Source organism: Phalangium opilio, unplaced genomic scaffold, assembly GCF_054372755.1.
Source record: "Phalangium opilio isolate 3A_F unplaced genomic scaffold, DU_Popi_V2 ptg000085l_1, whole genome shotgun sequence".
Classification (NCBI taxonomy): domain Eukaryota; kingdom Metazoa; phylum Arthropoda; class Arachnida; order Opiliones; family Phalangiidae; genus Phalangium; species Phalangium opilio.
The window spans coordinates 489516-498752 of NW_028324190.1; the positions used below are offsets into that span (position 1 = coordinate 489516).

The following is a 9237-nucleotide window of genomic DNA, read 5'->3' on the forward strand; positions in this document are numbered from 1 at the left end:
AGCTTGCACGTTTGGCCTCTGAATTTCATCCTCGCAAATAGCATCTCGACTTAAACTCTGACGTATTGAAGTACTTTTTATGCTTCGTCTGAAGAGGGTGAAAAGCTCTAGCTGTCTATCAGCGGAAGCTTGGAGGCAAAAATGTGAATTTGTAAGAACTTTTTTTTATTAGAGAGAAATGAGCCAGGTGGGAAAGACTCCGCGGGCTCGTAAGAACTTCTTAATTTGGCAATCACCGATGATAGCTCATTTTACACTACTCTTTACCTCTTGTTTAATACCCTCTTCAGACGACGCGTTAAAACCACTGCTTGCTTGAGAAAGATAGTGAGAGGCATTGTTAGATATCGCGAGTTTCTTCTGAAAACCTGAATTTCGTTTAACCAAAATCGCTTTAAGATCAGTTTGTTTTTTGTTTTTTTTTTCAAAAGTAACAAGAGTATTAAACAAGCTATGTCTTATTAGACCAAGACCGTCTGAAGGGGGTATTAGGGCCCTAATGGGCCCGGAGTTTAAGGGCTTGTAAATCTGTAACGGTTCGGTTTAGACCAAAACCGCTCAGGAAATTTCGACTCCAAATTTTGCATGGAATCTACTGTTACAAGGAACGCATACATCTCTGAATCACCCTGTATAAGCCTAATAATGGTTTCCTATAAAAATGTTGTTTCAAAAACTGTAACAATAATACCAAAAACTGTAGCCCCAATATTAAATTCATCCCATTCCGGCATTCACCAAACATAAAACCAGATTTGACCTATGTAAAAGATGGATTATTTCGTGCCGTAGAACTGAACTACTTTTGCGTTGTGGAAGTATTGTCGTAGTAAATTACCGAAAAACGGACACATGAAAGCTTTAATCGTCTTTGTTTACTTTTATCTATTTTATTAATGAGTCTTTCCAACTATTTGTTCCACCACATTTTTAAGCACTTCATCTTAGAGATTGTTTCTGGATTAAGGCTTCCTCTCTTACACGTGACAAGATTCGACCCTTTGGAAAAAAACTTCTTCCGAAGGAACCAAATTGCAGGAATGGCAAGGAAGTCCCTTGCCATGTTGGCAACTCCCGGATACGTATCCTCATTAGCTTAATAAGTAAAAGATTATGCTGAACTTGCAGGACATAAAGCCAAAATAGTTAGTTTTGGACAGGGACCCGGTTTGATACTTATATCCATATCGTTAAAATTAACATAACATATGTATATGCAAAACATTAACGTGTAATATCAGTAGCTCATAATTGCCGAACGATAAGACAATGTATCCCCAACGTTCAGAGAAATTTCGTAAGAGAGAATATTATTTTCCCGGAAAGGGGTATATCAGTTGGCTCAAAGCATTAAAAACTTTCGGTAAATAAATATTAAATAAAATTGCAAATCACAAAAATATACATACATAAATAATTTGAATTGATTCAAATAAATTAGGAAAGAAAAAATATATTCTTTTGCTAAATGAATAAAATAAGAGAAAAAGATATCTCAGGTTGTGTCACTACGGCACGATGTGATGGGCGTAATCTGTCCAATCCTGTATTCTATGTGAAGGACAGGTTGGCTCTTCTAGCCTCTGGTAATTACAGATCTTCAATACATTCTCTCCGTGACAGCTGATGCCACTGGGATAGACAAATATTTTCTTACCATCTCTGCCAGCGTTGGCTATATTTTTATGTTACTTCCTACCACTTCCCCCTATGTCTGGGATTTCAGGACCGTCTCGGCTTGGATGCATCAACAAATTTTCATCCAGATAGGTTTCCAGTTCTTGTTGTGGCACCTGTTCCCTTGCATCCTCCATTTTTTTCAGGAACCTTAGTGATAGGGACTTATTTGGTATTTTTATTTAAGTGCTTAGTTATACATTAAATTTAAGATTTATGAAATTTTGAAATACTGTATGTGCTATTTTCACGACCGTCTTCCAAATCCTTTAATAATAACTATATATACTTGTAATTTGTAGGTAGATGATTAATTATCTGTATTTACCTTCAAAGAATTCACGACTTTTTGTCTTGAATCTAGTATTGTAGTCCGGATCATTTAATTTTGGTGAAAACCTATCCTCCATTTGGGCTAACAATTCGGCTTTCATAAGTCCAAAATTTTCGCAGTCAAATGGGTAAATGGAATGAAAAGTTTCAATTAATTCCTAAATGAACGGATTGTCTCGGCTTGTAGCCGATCTGTCGCTTAATTCAACGGTTCAGGGAGTCCGATTATTTCTTTGGCCACTTCTCTCATGCCGTGTTCTAACGTAGGAAAATTTCGACCCAAAAAATTTTCTTTTTTCGCTTTGCGAAGTGCTTTGTTTACGGCGACGACCATTAGAATTAATAATCAATTCCATTATGGCCTTAGAGGGAGAATAAACAAAGAAACTCGGAAAAATTGTGTTCTATACGAACCAAAGCGGAACTAGCGCCAGGTTAAGAAAACGATTCATGGTGACTCATATGTTTACACACTAGTTTAGTTTTAAGCTCGAGGTTTGGTTCGTCTCTTGGCTATAATGCGCATTGATGGTATTCAGGCTATAGCCACGTCTGCTTACTCGCAATATACAGTCAAGAAGCATTCTAGTCTACGAGCCGAAACAATCGTTAAAGGGGCTCACTGGAGCTGTTGGGGTGAAGTCCGCTGTTAGTTCCGGGGAAAAACAAACAGCACTTGGGCCTTAAAGAATGGTGGGTGGGTAGCACTGTGCTAACCAACAGTTTTATCCCCCCTTCATTCCAACAGCTCATGGCAGTCCCTATAAGGTCGTGATGACATGTTGCCCAGTTAACATTAAGCAATACTATAAAAACTTACCTCGCAAATGCGCTCTCTAGCAAAGAAAAACAGCGTTCCAACGAACACCACGAATGGCAATTATGTCTTTCCCATTCGAATTGGTTTTTAATTCCATATTCCATTTAGACGACTTTCGGAAAGAAACTAAAATTTCATTGAGCTTTTTTGAAAAAGCTAGGACGGATCCATCGCTTTTTATACCGGTATTCACTACAAGTTGGATTGTAAGTTTTACAAAGCTTTTTTTCTTTCAACTAGGATAAAGAGGAATTTATATCCGGAAAATAGAAGGGACCGACGGTGGCAGGCACAAATCATCCACCATCTCAGAGGTACACGATGATTCTGCTTCGTTAATTATTTTTGATCCATCATCGATTTCTGAGATGGTGGGTCTCCTTTGGTGTGCAGAATGAACATCAACATCCTTGTCTTTAGCTTGGGAATCCCTTGGCTCTCTTTTCGTCAATTTCGTCACCATATATGGTGGATAAACTATTCAAATCTGTGAAAATAGTTCATTTATATAATTTGTAGTTTTACAACAATACATACTTCTGTCAAAGTCTGAACGTTGGACCGAGTCGGAGTCGTTCGAATTTCGGGCAGCTTCATCAAACTCTTGCTGAAATTGAAAAAGCAATTCATCAACGAATAAGTCAGTCATAACCTATAAAAAGTACTATATTTCATAAATTGTTGTTTTAGTTCAAAATGCTTTACTCACTTGGCCAATTTTTAGGTCGGCTTCACTCAGCACCAGCTTCAACCCGACTAAAATGTTGGCACCCGTATCTTTGTCCTCAAACATCTTAAAGCGAAGAGTTATATTTTGACAACTATGTTTCGTCAATAAACTCGACTCTAATTCCCAGTAATGCTTCCCTTAAATGTGCAATTTTCGCTGGCAAATTTTGAAAATTGGCTTGGATTTTCTCTTTTACCTTGGCTACTAACACTTCCAAGTCTCATGTAATGATCCTCCTTGACTGAAGTGTTACCTGTGGTGTATGGTATGCCATCATTCTCCTGAATGCGCAGCCTTTGGATATGGCAAGGGGAAAACCGTCAACGGTGACAAGTTCCACTATGAAGCTTTTAAAAATTCCTTGCTCAATCGACAAACTTTCATTTTTCTTTTCTTAGACACATTTATGGGTATTTCCGCTGCAATTCTTTAAGGGGCACTTGCTCTGAGGAACGATATACATATTTGAGAAATAATCTGTAATATCCGGCACCTGCGATGACGAGGAAAATTTTATAGCCACAATTTTTGTAACCGTCCATAAACTACGTCACGCGAAAAATAGGATACTTGAAAGAAAGTCAAAGAAGTCAAAGACGAGTTGAAGGTATCAGTAATAAATGGCTGTCCCGGAGAGATTCGTAATAAAAATTTCTTTCAGGCCGAAGCGTACGGAAGCAATAATGTTGGCTGGGAAGGGGGATTTATTTAAATTTAAATGTTCCGTTGATAAAACACAAAAATAATGTAACTAAATTATTGGTGTAAACACCCAAGGTGAAGTTTTCTGTGTGTTCATTGTTGTTAGTACCCAAAGTGCTGCATATTTTAGCCTAAGAAAATAACTTATTGTTCGTTAGCGCCCACAAGACCAAATCCCACCCCAAAGTAAAATCATACCCGTTAGTAGCAAGTAGGAGAAAATAGCAGTGAGAGAAAACCGGAAACGAAGAGAGATCCGTGGAAAATTTCAGTATAAAAAGTCCCAGTTTCGGTACACCAAATTTTGTAATACTCTCGACCGTTGTCGGTGCAAGGTCTAGCTCTTCTCGTTTTAGCCTCTGCCTAGCTCGCGCGTATAATGTCTCAATTAGATCCATAGCCTGCTATAAATTTTTCTAGCGACGTAAAAATCGACGGCTTAGTAGTGATTAACTTCTCATGGACCGTTTGGTTGCTGTAAAATGTCCGTCAATCAAGTTTTTTTTGCTTATCACAAAAGAAAGAGTTACCAGCGCGGTAAAAGGTTCGCGATATTTAAAAGATTATAGACACGTGTACCTTATAAAACTGTTTGAGGTGTGGGATGTAGTCGTAAGGCTTGCGTTTTACTCGGCCGAGGAAGGCGTTTCATATTCTACAGGGCCGGTAGGCCCTTGTAGATATGACTTGATACCGTTTTGTAACGTTAAAGTAATATTCACCCGCTTTTGCTAATTTCCTATGGAGATTAACATGGGTTTTTCGTGATTTTCCCCCACCGATAACTTAAAAACTACAGCGAAGATACTTTTCGGAATTATCTTAAATTAACAATTAAGTATTCAGTTTGTGCTATCGGCCAGCTTGATCAAAACAATTAAGTCTAAGTATGTTAATTTTACTTAATTACAGAAGTACGGCTTTGACCATCGTGATTGGACATAATAATTAGCTAGATCTCTTGGAAAACTCAGTGTTTCTACGTGTCTGTAGTGTGGTGGTTATCACGTCCGCTTCACACGCGGATGGTCCCCGGTTCGAGCCCTGGTAGATACATGTATTGACCATCGGGATTGGACATAATAATTAACTAGATCTCTTGGAAAACTCAGTGTTACTACGTATCTGTAGTGTGGTGGTCATCACGTCCGCTTCACACGCGGAAGGTCCCAGGTTCAAGCCCTGGTAGATACATGTATTGACCATCGGGATTGGACATAAAAATTAGCTAGATCTCTTGGAAAACTCAGTATTACCACGTATCCATGGTGTAGTGGTTATCACGCCCGCTTCACACGCGGAAGGTCCCAGGTTCGAGCCCTGGTAGATATATGTATTGACCATCGGGATTGGACATAAGAATTAGCTAGATCTCTTGGAAAACTCAGTGCTACCACGCATCTATGGTGTAGCGGTTATCAAGGCCGCTTCACACGGGGGATATCCCACGTTCGAGCCCAGGAAGATACATGTTTTAACCATCGTGATTGGGCATAATAATTAGCTAGATCTCTTAGACTTACCACGTTACTGTGGTGTAGTGGTTATAATAAATATTTTACAATTATTTGACTTCACTTGGTTTAATAATGTGACATAGGTAGCTTACTTTTTCCCTAATTTTAAAACCATTAAACTAAGTAATATTAGAAGTTCAACAGACTGTCTAAAAAAAATGTTAAAAGCCACTGTAAATGGTGCTTAAATGCCTAATATTTCCTTAATACTTGCGAATAATCTTAGTAAATGGCGTGAATTGATCATAGAAATGGGGTTAAAGTACACCCTAAATGATGCCTTTTTTGGCACTGGAAAAAACAGCATATATGGTGTTTGAATGCACCATTATATTTTAGAGTGCAAATGTATGACGGTAAAGCAAACATAATTATTCAAAATTTAATTACATTAAGACTGAAGTGACAGATATTATATAAAAACGTCTTGGTTTGGACCAAGGCCGAAAAAACAAACGATATGTGTGAGGTTTATCAATTGACTGAAGTTCAGATATTGAAATTTTTTTCTAGTTATTTTTATCCACTCAATCCTTAATCAATATTTAATTCAATCAACTCATTTTACTGTTAATCGATCTAATCCCTCTAAATTAATTGAAAGAATTACATATCTACGCTTTTTCAAGAACAATTACATTTTCCGAAAACATTTTATCATGAATTTAATTATTTTGAAGGGATTTCGTATCGATACTCACTAACTTGCGATCACCTTGACCGACATAGTTTTAATTGTCGCTGGCTTGAAAAATTTTCAAGTTTGCACCAAAAGAAGTTTATACCTGTTTTAAGTTGTTGATAAGACTGTCGTTTACAGTGAATGTCGTCTACTTAAGACAAAGCAACAAAGTTCATCCTGTGTGGTAAAGGGTAAAGATCACATAAACAGAAATACTTCTCAGTACTTGTTATATACATTTCCCGCGGAAATAATATGGTTAAACACATCATTCATTACTAGTTATGCCAAGAAGGTCACATTTAACTCCGACAACCCCCCCCTTCCTCTATTTTCCCAATATATGGCATTTTATAATCACCAGTGGTTTCAGTGTATGGATCATCTGAGCCGTCGCAACACACTCAGCCAATATTACCATAGACTGAGTTATGACCAAGAAATTCTTAAGTACGGAAATGGAAGTTCCAGTGCAACTTTACCATCATAGAGGCGACAATAGAAATATAGCATTTCGATATACGAAATTAAATCTATAAAATCGCATAACACCCTTGTTTGGAATCCACGATTAAATATTTACATTTTCCATTCGAGTTATGCCAAAGTTCGCTTGCTCTTTTTAGACATCCAGTAGAACAATCAAATATTTAAAACTGTGCCCTCAACACGTACTCCACTCAAAATAATTATTTTCATGATAAAATGTTTTCGGAAAATGTAATTGTTCTTGAAAAAGCGTAGATATGTAATTTTTTCAATTAATTTAGAAGGACTAGATCGATTAACAGTAAAATCAGTTGATTGAATTAAATATTGATTAAGGATTGAGTGGATAAAAAGAACTAGAAAAAAATTTCAATATCTGAAACTTCAGTCAATTGATAAACCTCACACATATCGTTTGTTTTTTCGGCCTTGGTCCAAACCAAGACGTTTTTTTTTACGCAATATAAGCCTTAAAGGTCTTCTGGCCGCGCCCCTTAATAGCGCGAAGAGAGAACGGCCCCGCATAGTCGACTCCAACCTTTAAAAAGGCTCCGACTGGGTTAACGCGAGCTGCTGGTAGATCTGCCATCTGTTGCTTTAGGGTAGTAGACTTCTGCCTTGTGCATTGTACGCATTTTCGGACGTGAAACCTGACGGCGTCTCTGATACCAAATATCCAATACCGACGTTGCAGAACAGTCGTGAGTAATTGAGGTCCGGCATGGAGATGTTTGAGATGCTCGTAAGTAATTAGTAGATCCGTTAGTTTACTTCGTCGTGGCAAGATTATTCTGAGAGAGCGGTAGCTCTCTTAGATATGACTTCATACTGCTCTTAATGTATAAGAAGGGTTTTTTGTTTGGATGTTGTTTCTTTTTGTATTGCATTAACTGTTTTTAAAAAATTCCACAGAACTACATTTCTGGCCCACAATGTGTGGTTAAAATTTCAAAGAGATCCATTAATTAGTTAATTTTATAAAAAAAATAAAGTTGCTAAGGGTGGTTTTCATTTCCATAAAATTCATCACACCTTTTGTTGAAAAACAGGAATTTTTCCCATAGAAATAACATGGGAAATTTTCTGAAAAAAACGATCCGGTGGCTCCGATGTTAGAAAAACTATACGATTGTTAGACTTGAAAACGGTTTTAAATGGAAGGTACAACATCTAACATTCCGCTAAGGAATTTTCATTGACTATAATTAAGTCAAAGTATGTTTAAATTTAAATTTTCAAAACCATTCCAGTCTGCGATATTTAAGCAGTGTAAAGAGACAGTTTATGATGTTAGCACTTTTAAAGCTAGTTGGTTCATATTTCGTGGTGGTTGAAAAACAAGGGGACCTAGCTTTGTGTGAGCTAACAAGTTAAGTTGGAAAAGGTCCCCCACACTAATAAATTATGTAACCAACTGCCTTTGGTATTTGTGGGTACTTGTGGGTACTTGTAGGTACTTGTGGATGCTTGTAGGTACTTGTTGTGTGCTTGTGGGTGCTTGTACGTACTTGTGGGTTCTTGTTGGTACTTGTTGGTACTTGTAGGTACTTGTGGGTGCTTGTGGGTGATTGTGGGTGCTTGTAGGTACTTGTAAGTGCATGTTGGTACTTGTGGGTGATTGTGGGTGCTTGTAGGTACTTGTAAGTGCATGTGGGTACTTGTGGGTGCTTGTAGGTACTTGTGGGTGCTTGTAGGTACTTGTGGGTGCTTGTAGGTACTTGTGGGTGCTTGTAGGTACTTGTGGGTGCTGGTAGGTACTTGTGGGTGCTTGTAGGTACTCGTGGGTGCTTGTAGGTACTTGTGGGTGCTTGTAGGTACTTGTGGGTGCTTGTAGGTACTTGTGGGTACTTGTGGGTGCTTGTAGGTACTTGTGGGTGCTTGTAGGTACTTGTGGGTGCTTGAAGGTACTTGTGGGTGCTTCTAGGTAATTGCGGGTGCTTCTAGGTACTTGTGGGTGCTTCTAGGTACTTGTGGTTGCTTGTGGGTACTTGTGGGTGCTTGTAGGTACTTGTGGATGCTTGTAGGTGCTTGTGGGTGCTTATAGGTACTTGTGGGTGCTTGTGGGTGCTTGTAGGTACTTGCCCCGGGTGCTTGTAGGTACTTTGCCTCCTCCTTAGGATTAACCTTACACTAAATTTTGGAAGCTCGTAACTCTGGTTATATTAGAGATACGGGATATCCATTGATTATGTAATAGTCCTATTTGCCCCTTAGGATACTCCATATACGAGAACAAGATGACCCCGGCCAGACTACACTTTTGCGCGCCCTCTAGTGACTAGAATTA

At 38.3% G+C, this 9237-nt stretch overlaps 3 non-coding genes across 3 annotated transcripts; all 3 read left to right on the top strand.

The window, feature by feature from the left end:
* The first annotated feature begins 5245 nt into the window (after positions 1-5245).
* On the top strand, positions 5246-5318 carry TRNAV-CAC (transfer RNA valine (anticodon CAC)). Its single transcript has one exon. It is a non-coding gene; the product is annotated as a tRNA-Val (tRNA).
* A 65-nt stretch (positions 5319-5383) lies between these two features.
* TRNAV-CAC (transfer RNA valine (anticodon CAC)) lies at positions 5384-5456 on the top strand. The gene has a single exon. It is a non-coding gene; the product is annotated as a tRNA-Val (tRNA).
* Positions 5457-5521: 65 nt separating this feature from the next.
* On the top strand, positions 5522-5594 carry TRNAV-CAC (transfer RNA valine (anticodon CAC)). Its single transcript has one exon. It is a non-coding gene; the product is annotated as a tRNA-Val (tRNA).
* Positions 5595-9237: the final 3643 nt, after the last annotated feature.